Source organism: Hylobates moloch, unplaced genomic scaffold, assembly GCF_009828535.3.
Source record: "Hylobates moloch isolate HMO894 unplaced genomic scaffold, HMol_V3 SCAFFOLD_20, whole genome shotgun sequence".
NCBI lineage: Eukaryota > Metazoa > Chordata > Mammalia > Primates > Hylobatidae > Hylobates > Hylobates moloch.
The window spans coordinates 14,196,804-14,211,236 of record NW_026652295.1 but is presented as its reverse complement, the minus strand read 5'-3'; positions in this window follow the sequence as shown (position 1 = coordinate 14,211,236).

Here is a 14,433-nt window from a genome sequence, read left to right as displayed (position 1 = left end):
CTTTCAGGAGGAGGGGAAGAGAGTAGATGATAAGCAGCTCCCTGGGTGTGTGCCTCAGTTTCCTCTGTGGTGCTGTCTGAAAAGCCATCCTGCATGCACGATGGAAGAGGAGCCCTTCAAGTGCTCCTCAGTGACACCAAGGGAAAGTGGGTCATGTAGCAGTGAGTCCCCACTTTCCCACACCTGGACCCCACTTTAGCTTGGTGTGAACCCAGCAAAGAGAAAGGCTGAGGTTTTAACAGACAATAGAATGAGACTGTCTGAAAAATAAAATAAAATAAAATAAAATAACAGGTCGCTACGGCTGCAGAGCTTCTGTCTAGCAGAGAAGATGAGCCACATGCTAGGATAGCAAAGAAAAGGAAAAGCCACTTAGAAGAGGTAGAGATGAGATGCAATGGGGGCTCAGAGCAGGCGGTGACTGCTTCCACCTTGGGGTGTGGGTGGGGAGCAAAGGAGGGTACTGGGGGAGTGGCATTTGGTCCAGTCATGACGGATGGGTAGGAACTGGTTATTCTGAGACGTCTGATACTAAGTATGGGACATACACTGAAAAAATGATTTACCATTGATCTGAAATTCAAATTCAACTGGGCATCCTGCATTTGCTCCATCTGGCAACTGGTCTAGAAGTGGATATAGCGTGGGCTCCAGGTGGCCCCATGCTTTGTCCTCTTGCCCCAGGGCTATAGGGGAGCCGGAATGGGGCTGTGAGAGCAGGGATCATGGAGCAGGGACCCTGGGTGCTAGGTCTGAGGGCTAAATGCTTAGAGATGATATGAGGAATAAACTGGATCACAAATATAAAGTGGTTCAATAAATGGTGGCTATTATTATGAATCTCTTCTGGGTGTGATGAATGGTCAATTTACCTTAGGATCTGAAAAACAATTGATTGGCCATGGGCTACTCAGAAAAGGATTCAAAAACTTATGTTTTTGTCCACAAATGGACATTTGGATGCACTGTACGTTTATAGATGCCTTTTAGAATTCTTTCCACTCTTGTTAACTATGTTTTTTTTTTTTTTCATCATATATTGCATGGCCTGTGAGCTTATACTTAGAAATCTGGGCTTCTGCTTCCCTGACTCCATTGTCTGCATTCAATTGTTGTGTGATAAAGGGAGGAACAGGTTTCTTCAGCATCCCACATTCAAATTCTGGGTCCCCTGGAGGGCCTCTGCCAGCTTTTGTTTTATGGAGCTCCACACACTTAATCTTTCTTGAATTGTTTCATGGGTATCTGTAGAGTTTGCATTATTCACTCCAGAAGGGCAGGGACCTGCTTTTGTTCTGCATTCCCCAGCATTCAGGTTTCAGGCTGGTGAGTTGCTGGTGTTTGTCTTTCAATAAACACTTGATTGATTAGGTGGATCACTACAGGAGCTGGGCTCACTCCTAGGGAGCCCTGTTCCTGTTAGCAATGCAGGTGCTGTATGTGGAATTTGTATGATGGGTGTGTGAATTTTGAAATGTACATGAGCCTCACCCATCATCATGAATTCACTTAATTAGCAACTATTGAGCATGTTCTAGGTACCAAGAACTGGGTTAGCCCCTAGGTTAGAAAGATAAACAGATAGTCTCTGCCTTCAAGGAGCTTGAAGTCAAATGTGGAGATATAAATCCAAATAATTGACAATAACATCATGCTGTGTTGGAAGAATGGAGAAATTCAGGGCTAGGAGAAGTCTAGACTGGCCAAAAACACATGGGCATCCTAGGCAGACATAATTTGACATTCTTTCAAACTGATATCCCTTAAATGTATGTTCAACATGTAATCAATTTTAATGTAGAGAAAATGATTTTCTATGAAGAAAACCTATGTACGTTCTTCTTGATTTAAATAAGGAATTTATGACAGACACTGAATATACATAAGCAGTTTAACCTTTTTTTTTTTTTTTTTTTTTTGAGAAGGAGTCTCACTCTGTCGCCCAGGCTGGAGTGCTGTGGTGTGACCTCTGCTCACTGTAATCTCCACCTCCCAGGTTCAAGCGATTCTCCTGTCTCAGCCTCCTGAGTAGCTGGAACTACAGCCACCCGCCACCATGGCCAGCTAATTTTTATATTTTTAGTAAAGATGAGATCTCATCATGTTGGCCAGGCTGGTCTTGAACTCGTGACTTCAAACAATCTCCCCGCCTCGGCCTCCCAAAGTGCTGGGATTACAGGCATGAACCACTGCACCCAGCCCAGTTTAACCTTTTGGAAATTGCAATTTTCGAAAGCAGACAACTTTTGGGGAGGCATATTAAAGTAGTTAAGATTTATATGGTAATATGACCCATGCTTTCCTAGTAACTACTGCCCTACCATGAGCTGTTTAGTTTAAGCGTCTTTTGCAAGTTCCAACTATGACTTCAGGCAACTGTCTCAGAAATGGCCTGTGGTGGTTTAGAGCAATCTTTCATGTCCAGGGCAAAAATACTTACGATGAGAGATAGGCCAGTGAGGAAGTAGAATGATTTCATGTTGGAACATTGTTGACTTTAACAGTCATTATTAATTTACACGCCACCTGTTACAGAAAGAGTTGACTGTGGGAACCTGAGTTAACTGGCATCATCTGTTTAATTTATGCCGTTGATGTTTCAGCATCTCACGTTGGTTGGTTTCCTGGGCAGATGCCCTACTCCTCTGCTGTGTATTCTGGCTCTAGGAGTGGAAGCCTGAAAGTCAGTCTGAGGGGAGGAAGTATTGGAGCTGAAACTTGAAGCCTAAATTAAATTTTTCCTGGAGGGGTAAAGTGGGAGGGAATAGCCTTCTGGTTTAGGGACTAGCACAAGAAAAGTACGGAGGCAGGGAAGACTATGGCGAGTTTGGATACTTCTAAGCCGACCGGTATTTGCAGATCACCAAGTGTATGATATGGTTAGAGAACAGGAGATGAGGCTGGACGAACAGCCCAGAGCCAGAACTCAAGATAGCCAAATATAAGTTTCCCTTCGGCCAAGGATGGAAGTTTTTCCCTTCAGTTTAGGCAACACAGAGTGAGCCAACGATAATTTTTTTCTTTTTTTTACAAACACATAACACTTTTCCCTCAATATTTCACTATGAAAATTTTCAAAAATACAGAAAACTTCAGAAAGAAGGACAGTTAACACTATATATCCACCACCTACATTTTGCTATTAGTGTCTTGCTGTCTTTGTTTCTGCAGCTTCCAAAATGTGGCCTGCAGGCCCTGGAGACCTTGAGACACTTTCAGCTGATCTTTGAGGTCAAAATAATTTTCATAATAATGCTAAAATGTTACGTGTCCTTTTTTTTGTCACATTGCTATTTGCACTGATGGGGCAAAAGTGAGGGTAGGTAAAACTGTGGTACCTCAGCAGGAACCAAGTCAGTGGCACCCACCGTACCACCAGTCCTGGTATTATTCTTTACTGCCACTCAGTTGTAGGCTAAGAAATACCAGTTTCAATTCAGAGTGTCCCTGATAAAGCGTTACAAGTTATTTTTTATTAATTAATTTATTTTTTGAGACGGAGCTTCGCTCTTGTTGCCCAGGCTGGAGTGCAATGGCGTGATCTCAGCTCACTGCAACCTCTGCCTCCCAGGTTCAAGCAATTCTCCTGCCTCAGCTTCCCTAGTAGCTGGGATTACAGGCATGCACCACCACGCCCAGCTTATTTTGTATTTTTAGTGGAGATGGGGTTTCTCCACGTTGAGGCTGGTCTGGAACTCCTGACCTCAGGTGATCCGCCCGCCTTGGCCTCCCAAAGTGCTGGGATTACAGGCGTGAGCCACGGTGCCCGGCAGAAGCATTACAAGTTATTAATTTATAATCTCAACTCTTGAGTGCATAACTTTTGAATCTTTTGGGTGATGAAATGAGAACCGTGCATAAATCACTGCTACTCCATATTGAAATACAATGGCTATCTTGAGACAAGTCCTTGTGTGACTCCCTGAATTGACAGCTGAACTGGCAGCCTTTTTCATGGAACATCAGTTTTCACTCGAAAGAATGACTATGTTCATTTCCAAGGGTTGCTGCAACAAATGGCCACAGCCTTGGTGCTTTAAGATAACAGAAATTTATTCCCTCACAATTCTGGAGGTCCCAAGTCCAAAATCAAGGTGCTGGGAGGGCCATGCTCCCTCTTGAGGCCCTGGGGGGAGAATCTGTCCTTTCTTCTTGTGGCTTCTGGTGGTGATGGGCATGCTTTGGCAGTCCTTGGCTTGTGGCTGCATCACTTCAGTCTCTGCCTCCGTCTTCACATGGTCTTCTCGTCTTTGTGTCTGTGTCTTCTCCTCTTCTATGTGTCTCAAATCTCTTTCTGCCTCTCTTATAAGGGACTTGTCATTGGATTCAGGACCCACCTGGCTGATCCAGGATAAGCCTCTGTTCTCAACATCCTTAACTTCATCACTTCTTATGCCTTAAAAGGTAACATGCACAGGTCCCAGAGATTGGGAAGTGAATACATCTTTGGGGTGTTAGGGGTGGTAGTGCATGTTTTTCTGCTTATCACAATGATTGACACATAAGCTATAGTTATCCAACCTAGGGTATTTGCCAAATATTTTCTTAGAAATGAACAAAGTGAACCTATCACTTCAAGGGAAGCAATGGACATTTTTGTTGCCAATTAGAAAGTTCCAGCTTTCAAATAAAAAGTGGGATTTTGGAAAACTCGTATTCACCACCACGAACTTGACAGTTTCTCAATATTTGAATACTTTTCTGATGAGAACGTTGCTGATAAAAAAGTATGGGATTTTTAAAAAAGTACATATATATGTCTTCTTTAACAAAATGTGTCAACAGTTGGAAGTTTTGCATAACTCAGTGAATCAATATTTTACAAATAATCAGTGCTTAATGGTATAAAATCACGAGTAGATGAAAATCTATTTACAGTGCAAGATAGACTAATGGATTTTAATATACTAGAGTATGAACAGTTTACTGATAAGGTTTCAGATTTTACCCTGAAACTAACTTTCAAGAAACTATCACTTTCACAGTTTAGGTTAGTATAAAAAAGGAATCTTCACAATTATCTGAAAAGACTATTACAATTCTCTTCCCTTTACCCAACACAAAGGCTGCGCGAGTGAGTTTTCCTTATATATTTCAACCAAAACAACATACCACAAAAGATCAAATGAAGAAGTAGATACAAGAATCCAGCTGTCTTTATTAAGCCAGACATTAAAGAGATTTGCAAAAATATAAAGCATTCCCACTGTTGTGGCTATTTTTTTTTCATTTGGAAGATATAGTTATTTTTCATAAAATGTGTTTTTGTTTTGTTTTGTTGAGACCGAGGTTCACTCTGTCACCCAGGCTGGAGTACAGTGGTGCGATCTTGGCTTACTGCAACCTTTGCCTCCCGGGTTCAAGCGATTCTCGTGCCTCAGCCTCCCGAGAAGCTGGGATTACAGGCGCCCACCACCACGCCCGGCTAATTTTTGTATTTTTAGTAGAGGCGGGGTTTTGCCGTGTTGGCCAGAGTGGTATCAAACTCCTGACCTCAAGTGATTCACCCGCCTCGGCCTCCTAAAGTGCTGGGATTACAGGAGTGAGCCACTGCACCTGGCCAAAATGTGTGTGTTTTTTAAAAATAACATGTAGTGGGGTTTTTTGTTTTGTTTTGTTTTTTTAGCAATGTAATAAATATTTTAACAACTTCAGTTTAATTTACATTATGGTAAAACTGACAGATACAATTCACCAGATAAAAGCCCTTTGAGGTCCTCAATAGGTTTTAAGTATGTAAAAGGGTCCCCAAACCAGAAAGTCTGAGAACTGCTGTTGAATGAATTTAGACGTCAGTGGGAGTCAAGGCTATGGGACTCTGGATGAACTCTGGAGACCGAGGAGGCGCCGCGCATGCGCGACGTGGCAGGAAAGAGGAATGAAGGGCAGAAAGGGCACCGAGCGTGGGGAGGGGCCATGTAGCGGGACCACGGGATTGTGGTTGGGAAGTAATGGGAAATGGAAAGCCCAGGCTGGTGGGGTCAGGTTGTGAAGGCGTGTGAATCTGACATGCAGGATTCACCGGGGGGTGTGGGAGAGTAGTGATGCTTCCGCGAAGAGAGCGTGGGCACCCGGCGGGGGAGGCTCGGGATCGGGAGTGGAGGCAGAGCCTGTCCTGAGGCTGTGGCTCTGGCTCAAGCATGGGTAATAAGGATCACGCCTGAGTCAGTATTGAAGAATTGTGAGACTATGAAAGATTGAACACATGGAACAGACATTTTGCGGGAAAAAAAAGAACAACTGTACATGATAAACGGTGATAAAGGGGGCAAGGGAAAGCAATGAGACCAAGGTAAAGTTGCTGTCGTTGCATAGCAGCAATAATACGACACCTGAACATCTGAAGCTGTCTTTCCAACTGTCAAACTAGCAAAAAAAATCTATTAATTCCCCATTCTTCCACCACCTTCTTTAATTCTATTTTTTTTTTTTTTTTTTGAAAGGGAGTCTCGCTGTCGCCCATGCTGGAGTGCAGTGGCGCGATGTCAGCTCACTGCAAGCTCCGCCTTCTGGGTTCACACCATTCTCCTGCCTCAGCCTCCCGAGTAGCTGGGACTACAGGCACGTGCCACCACGCCTGGCTAATTTTTTGTATTTTTTAGTAGAGACAGGGTTTCACGGTGTTAGCCAGGATGGTCCCGATCTCCCGACCTTGTGATCCGCCTGCCTCGGCCTCCCAAAGTGCTGGGATTACAGGCGTGAGCCACCGCGCCCGGCCACCTTCTTTAATTCTAAAAATGAATTGTGTAATGTTCACACTGATTGGCCAAATTTTTGGTTAGGACCAGAGTCCCACTCTATGGAATAATCAGCAAAAAGTTTTCCTGATCAAAGTGGTATTTACACCAAAATTCAGAAGATATGTTCTGGTCTAGAGGCATGAAAGAGCCAGGTCTGTTCACTAAAGTGAAGACGGACTTTCTCAGAAAAGAATGCAGACCAAGGGAAAAGAAGAGGGCCCCATTGCTTTCAGTAAACTGGAGGGCATGGGCTTGGTCTAGGGACATTGTTACCATGGCAGAGTGAACATGGCTGAGGACCACAGGCTGTGTACTACTCCATTATTCTCCCATTCTCCACCAATGGCTGTGCCACAGCTTCTTTGGTGACTAACAACTTCTTAGTTATATTCCCACTTGAAGACTGTATCTTCCTTGAAACTCTCTTTTTTGGTTCCTCTGTCATCACTTTTTCTTAGTTTTCTTGATACTTCTCAGAACAACGCTTTTGACTCCCTACAGGGCTCCTTTTCTCTCTATCCCTCTCCTCTCCTCTCCTCTCCTCTCCTCTCCTCTCCTCTCCTCTCCTTTCCTCTCCTCTCCTTTTCTTTTCTTTCTTTTTTACAGGATCCCACTCTGTCACTCAGCCTGGAGTGCAGTGGCACGATCATGGCTCACGGCAGCCTCTACCTCCTGGGCTCAATCCATCCTCCCACCTCAGCCTCCTGAGTAGCTAGGACCACAAGGTACATGCCACCATGCCTTGCTAAAATTTTTTTTTTTTTTTTAGATGGAGTTTTGCTTTTGTTACCCAGGCTGGAATGCAGTGGCGCAATCTTGGCTCAGTGCAACCTCCACCTCCTGAGTTCAAGCGATTCTTCTGCCTCAGCCTCCCAAGTAGCTGGGATTACAGATGCCTGCCACCACACCCAGCTAATTTTTTGTATTTTTAGTAGAGACACGGTTTCATCATGTTGGCCAGGCTGGTCCCGAACTCCTGACTTCAGGTGATCTGCCTGCCTCGGCCTCCCAAAGTGCTGGGATTACAGGCATGAGCCACCGTGCCTGGCCTTTTTTGCATTTTTTGTCAAAGTCTCACTGTATTGCCCAGGCTGGTCTTGAACTCCTGTGCTCAAGTGATCCTCCTGTCTCAGCCTCCCAAAGTGTTGGGATTACAGGCAAGAGCCACCACGTCCATTGTTTCTCAACCCCTTAATCTTTTGTTTTTTTGGAATTCCATCCTTGATTTTGTTTCCTACTAATTCTATTCTCTCTTCCTAAGTGATCTTATCCGCTGGATGGTTTTAATTACTAGAAAATAAATTCTATGTGGGTTGAGATTTTATCTTCTTCACAGCTATATTTCCAGCACCCAGAAGAGTACCTAGTGTATCGTGGGTGCTCAGTAAAGGTTTTTAAGAGGATGAATGAATTGCCATTCATAGTCACAATCTAAATGTAACCCTAATAAAACCTAGTTGCCTTGAGTCCAGCTTAACACAGTGCAAATTAAAAGGAAACATAAATTTGACTACAGAATAAAGTATTTGTGAGTGCAGATGGGTAGAGCCTTTCTGGAAGGCAATCTGGCAATTCTTAGTTAAAATAAGTATGTGTACACTCTATGACTCAGTACTCACTTTCCTACTTATAAATTGCAGAAAACAAAAATCTCATATGGGTCTATAAGAGAACATGAATGAGGATGTTCATTCCAGTGTTATTTGTGGAAAAGAGAGTTGGAAGCAATCTGAACATCCTTCACTGAGGAATGTCAAATGAAATGTGGCAGATGCATAATAGGGACACCATGAAGTAATCGGAAGCAACTGGAATGAATAGCATGTAAACACAGCAGCATACATCAACCTTGAAAACATTGTTCTGTGGGATGAGGTAAGAAATATAATGCTCTCTTTTGCACAATGTCACTTATGTAAATTAAAAACATGCACAGTGGGCTGGGCGTGGTGGCTCATGCCTGTAATCCTAGCACTTTGGGAAGGCAAGGTGGGCGGATTGCTTGAGGTCAAGAGTTTGAGAACAGCTTGGCCAACATAGTGAAACCTCATCTCTACTAAAAATAGAAAAATTAGCCGGGTGTGATGACGCATGCCTGTAACGCCAGCTACTTGGAAGGCTGAGGCAGGAGAATCACTTGAACCCAGGAGGCAGAGAGGTTGCAGTGAGCCTAGATCGCACCACTGCACTTCAGCCTGGGAGACAGAGCCAAACTCCATCTCGAGACCAGCCAGGCCAACATGATGAAACCCCATCTCTACTAAAAAAAAAAAAAAAATACAAAAATTAGCTGGACATTGTGGCGGGTGACTGTAGTCCCAGCTACTCGGGAAGCTGAGGCAGGAGAATCGCTTGAACTTGGGAAGCGGAGGTTGCAGTAAGCCAAGATCGCACCATTGCACTCCAGCCTGAGCAACAAGAGCAAAACTCCTCCTCAAAAAAGCAAAAACAAAAAAACACAGAGCTGCAGAAAATATTCTAGGTCATGGTTTGAGTGCTGTTTACATAGGTGTATACATACATGTAAATTCAACAAGCTGCATACTTAAGGTTATTTTGCTTTACTGTATCCACGTTATACCTGAATAAAAAATTAAAAAGTGCACATGAAATAATATACATTACATAAGCAAAATTAACGAAATACAAGGATACACATCAAGCACATTAGAAAATGGCTTGTAGTGGGGAGGACAGAGATAAAAGGGAATGAATGAATAAATAAGTTAAAGAATTTCTTTTTAAAAATCAAAAATGGGGTTTTGCATGAACCAACATGAGAATGTGCCCTGGAGTGAGAAGTCTGAGGTCTCTTCCATGTATTTCATCTATTTGTCTATGAGTCTCTATCTATGGAATTATCTACACATCTATGTTGATGGTTCCGCAAACCATCCACAGCCCTACTCTCTTCTCTCAAGTCCAATTCTACATCTCCAGTTGCCTGTTAGGCACCCCGAACTGGAAGCTCTTTATTTGTATCTTAAACACTAAAAACAGAACAAAACAAAACAAACAAAACCCCAAACCAAAAACACAACGTTAACTTCCTTGAGAGATGGTCTTTGCCAGCATATTGAAATCCTAGTTACTGCGGGAATCTAGGCATCTCTCCGCATGCTCTAGGTTGGAGCAACATTTTAGACCAGCGGCACTGGCATCACCTGAAAGCTTATCACTAATGCAACATCTTAGGCCCCACTCCAGACTTACCGAATCACAACTCTTTTTTTTTTTTTTTGAGACGGAGTCTCGCTCTGTCGCCCAGGCTGGAGTGCAGTGGCGCCATCTCGGCTCACTACCTGCAAGCTCCGCCTCCCAGGTTCACGCCATTCTCCTGCCTCAGCCTCCAAAGTAGCTGGGACTACAGGCGCCCGCCACCACGCCCAGCTAATTTTTTTTTTGTATTTTTAGTAGAGACGGGGTTTCACCGTGTTAGCCAGGATGGTCTCGATTTCCTGACCTCGTGATCCTCTTGCCTCGGCCTCCCAAAGTGCTGGGATTACAGGCATGAGCCACCACGCCCGGCCCACAACTCTCTTTTTAACAAGATCCCAGGTGACTTGTTGTACACGAAAGCTTGAGAAGCACTGCCCTGTTTCTTGCTGTACTTTGTTAACTGAATGCAGACTACTGGGTAGAAAGAAGTTGGGACTCCTTCTGGCAATACCTAAGTGGGGTTAAAGACATGCTCTATTCAGGCTTTGTACGCCAGGATCTGTTAGATGAAGAGCGAGCATCCAGAGTTCCAGCCTCTTCTTGGGCGAGTGTCCTTGGAGAGGCCACTCCTCATTATGCATTTCAATAGCACTCTATATTAACAAAGCACTTCTCCATCAATTTATTAGTGATTCTCTCTCAAATTCTCTGCATCATCTTTCCAAGCAATAAATCGTGGTGTATTTTCTTTGTAACCCATAAGTGGTTGATAAATTGTAAACAAATGGGTTGAAAAGGTAACACAGCAGAAAAGTGTTTCAATTTTCCTTCATCCATCCTCCATGCATCACTTAGGGAGAAACCAAGTGTTCAGAGACTCCATCCTGTATTTAGAATATCATTCTAAACGGAGAGAAGGAGGGAAGAACTTTATATTACATTATAGAAACCATTAGTTTAGTAACTTTAGATAGGTTTGAAGAGGTGGTCTGTCAATTCAATGGCATTAGCTAAACTGAAGCCCGATGTCAAAAAAATTAAGCTAATGCTTTCCACTTTCTGACTGTATGTATACCATTACTGAGCTACTGTGTTAGCACAGAGATTAAATCTATTCTATGTTAGTTTATAGGCTGCCTCAGTTTGAGTTGGGCATAAAATAAAACAATGAATATGTACTCCTATTTTTCTCCTGTATAAATTGACTCTTGAAACAGCTTTCTCCTTGCCCAGAGTAAGGGCAACGGGTGGCTATAAAATCCTCTCTATCTGCATACATTTGTATCCGGAAATCTCTTTAAGCTCTCTACTTTTCTCTGTCTTGCTTCTCTGCAGTTCTCTGCCAGACACCTTTAGCTTAATGTTTCAGACCTCCCTTTCTGGTGTCTTCTTTTATCAGAGACAGGGGCTTCGCTTCCCTGTTGCTTCATATCCACAGCCTCAATCAAGCCTCATACAAACCAGGCTTCTCATTTGCCTCTCCAGCTCCCGAGTAACAGCTCTGGCAGGCAGCCTGGGGTCCACTCTCTCCTAGCAGGGGTCGGATACCCCCATTCATGCCAGTCATTGCCACACTTCTTAGGATAACCCAAGATAAGAAGCAGAATATGCAGACCTGTGATTTCATGGTCAACCTGTCAATTTCTGAGATGGTGACACTCTAATAATCAATGTTTGACTCCTACAATAAAAAGATTTCCATCAAGACAAAATAAAGAAGCAGCAAACACTGGCCCAATGAGAAAGCTACCTGTTTATATCATTTAAAAAAAATTGGCTTGGTTCAGGTGCAAAAACAAGTTTCAGTAGCTAAATAAAACCAACGTGAGTGTGGATGAGGAAAAAACAAAAGGAGAGAGAGTGGATCGGAAAGATACAATCTTCTGGTGGGCAACATCAAAGAACCCGCTGACCCCATCAGAATTTCACAAGTGCCGTGCCAGCACTCGGTAAGGAAAAGCAATTATTTTAAGAAAATCTATTTGAGGGTAATACTGTCATTATCCTTTTAATGGTAGTGCTCTAACAATCCAGTTACAGTAGGCTTTAAAAAATAAGAAATGCTCCTTTTGCCAATACAATTAAGGCATTTTGGAGAGGCAGATGATATTAGTTCAGCTTATAGAGGCTTTTCTTGCCATGTCTAGAAAAGAACATTTTTGCAAGTGCAGTATGGTACAGTAGCCAAGTCCAATATAGGCGTGCACAGCCAACAATTGTAGTGGTCTACCAGGAAAAAAAAATAAAAATAAAAGAAACGCCAGTGCAAATGGAGCTTCTTCTAGGCTTCAGACAAATCTGTTTTCCATCAGTGGAGAATAAAGTGGAAAACTGCTGTGCTTTCCAAATAACAAGAGAAGAGATAACTTTTGGAAAACTAACAAGAAGTTTCCCTGCATGTAATAAATCAGTTGCCCCGAAACTGGGTTACTTCTCTTTCTCTGCCTAGGGCAAGTACTTTTGTGTGACATTAGGTGATTCAAAAGGGCTTTAAATTTAGCTAATTAAAAGAACTTGGAGAGGGAGCTGGAGAAGCAGGAGCAGACAATTGAAAAGGTTAAAGGTTTGGTCCACATCCATTAATCACCTGAAATCCAAAATGAACCCATAGAATACTACTCTTGAAACTATGTGAGGTCCTGAAGGCATGTGTTTCTTTGGAAGCTTTGCTATACATCTGCTATTAATAGGCCAGAACAATTAGAAATAGTCTCCCTCCAGCAACATGCAAATAACTCCCTTTTTCGATTAACTAGGGCAGAAAGAAGCAAAAGTAGAAAAGTGAGAGGAATTGAAAACTACATTGCCCTAAAATTTTGTACTCACACATCAATCCCGATTTGGTGGTAAAAGTGGAGATCGGTTTTGTTTTATCCAGATAACCACATTACACACAAAGGAAATCTACTGATAAGGAATGATACCTTTGAAGTGGTAGAACTGGAATCTTCATACAACTGTGTTGAAAACCAAAACCCTTCTCCTTACTGTAAAATGCTTTGTGAAGGGCACTGGGGGGTGGGGGGGATCTTTATTAACTAACTCTGTGGATGATGTTGAGCTATTCACTCTTTTTTGGCTTTAGATTCTTCAACCGTAAGATGTAAAGATGTAGTACGTCATCTCTGTCATGTTCAAGCTTTTACTTTCTATATGACCATGCATGCAGTCAGTACATGACCCATATGTTTATAGAAGTGCATGTCTAACCAGGGAGATCACACATCCACACAACGAAAACTGTCAACATAAAGCAATGCATTTTAGGTGTCAACTTATTAGTACAGGCATTCATTTATGTATAATCCCGGTGCTCCACTCTTAAGGCAAATTCTCCCATGACCCTGCATCCTCCTGTAATATGTACACTGTACCTCTCTCCTTCCTCTCATGGCCAGGTTTCTAGAACCATTAGTCTTCATGTGCTATCTCCATGACCTCTTCTGTCATTCAATCCTCAACCCACTGAAATTTGGCTTCCATTTTCCCAGCTCCAGGAAAACTGTTTTCCGCCAAGGTCACCATCCACCTCCAAGTTGCCAAACCCTATAGACTCCTTTCAATCCCACCCCTGTCTTGCCTTCTCAGCATTTTGTACTGTTGACAAGTTCCTCTTCTTAAAACTGTTTCCTTCCTTTGTTTCCAAGAACCCATTCTTCCCTGGTTCTCCTTCCTCACCAACTGCTTTTTCTCAAGGTTCTTTTATCGGTGCCTCTTCCCTACCTGCCCTTTAAATCCAGGCACTGCTTTAAGCTGTTTTTGGTCCTGATCACAAACTCTTCCTCTCTAGACAAAAACTTTTTATGCCCTGTAAATGCTGCTGAATCTCCAATGTGTATCTCTATTTGAGATCTCTCTATCCTATAGTTTATATCTGGATGTCTCATGAGTACCCCAAAATTATATCCAAAATTCATCTTACACCTTCCCCCCTATATGTTTCACTACCTAAAGTCAGTTCCTAACTAAATGTACAGCCTCACATTTTACCTGTTGTTCAAGGTAGAAATTTGGAAGTTACTGTGAATTCCTCTCCCTCCCTCATCCTGCCCCTGCCATGTCTAATCATTTATCAAGAGCTGTCAATTCTCCTATCTGTTTGTCCCTTTCTCTCTCCCTGTTCCATCCTTGCCCTGGTCCAGGCCCTCTTCTTCTCTCTCTGAACCCTTGGCAATGGCCCCCGACCTGTTCCCAGCCTCTAAGCCTTTCTCATGCCTGTCATCTTCCCTACTGGCATTGGGTTCTTTCCCACATCTGAATTTGATCATGTCACTCCCCACTCAAATTCTTTGTTGCATTGAATTCTGTTGATGCTATGCATGCTGATATGTTCAGAGGTAAGTCTGCAATTTATTTTGAAATCCACCAAGAAAATAAGATGGATTGATGGATGGATCAAGGAGCTGATAAACAGAAAGATGTGTTATAAGCTAGAGTACTCCCTCATCACTCCTAAGACAGGTACCAGTCAAAGGAACTTCTCTGCCAATATTTTGGCATAAACACACGGAGGATATCACTTCTATTTAGCCTT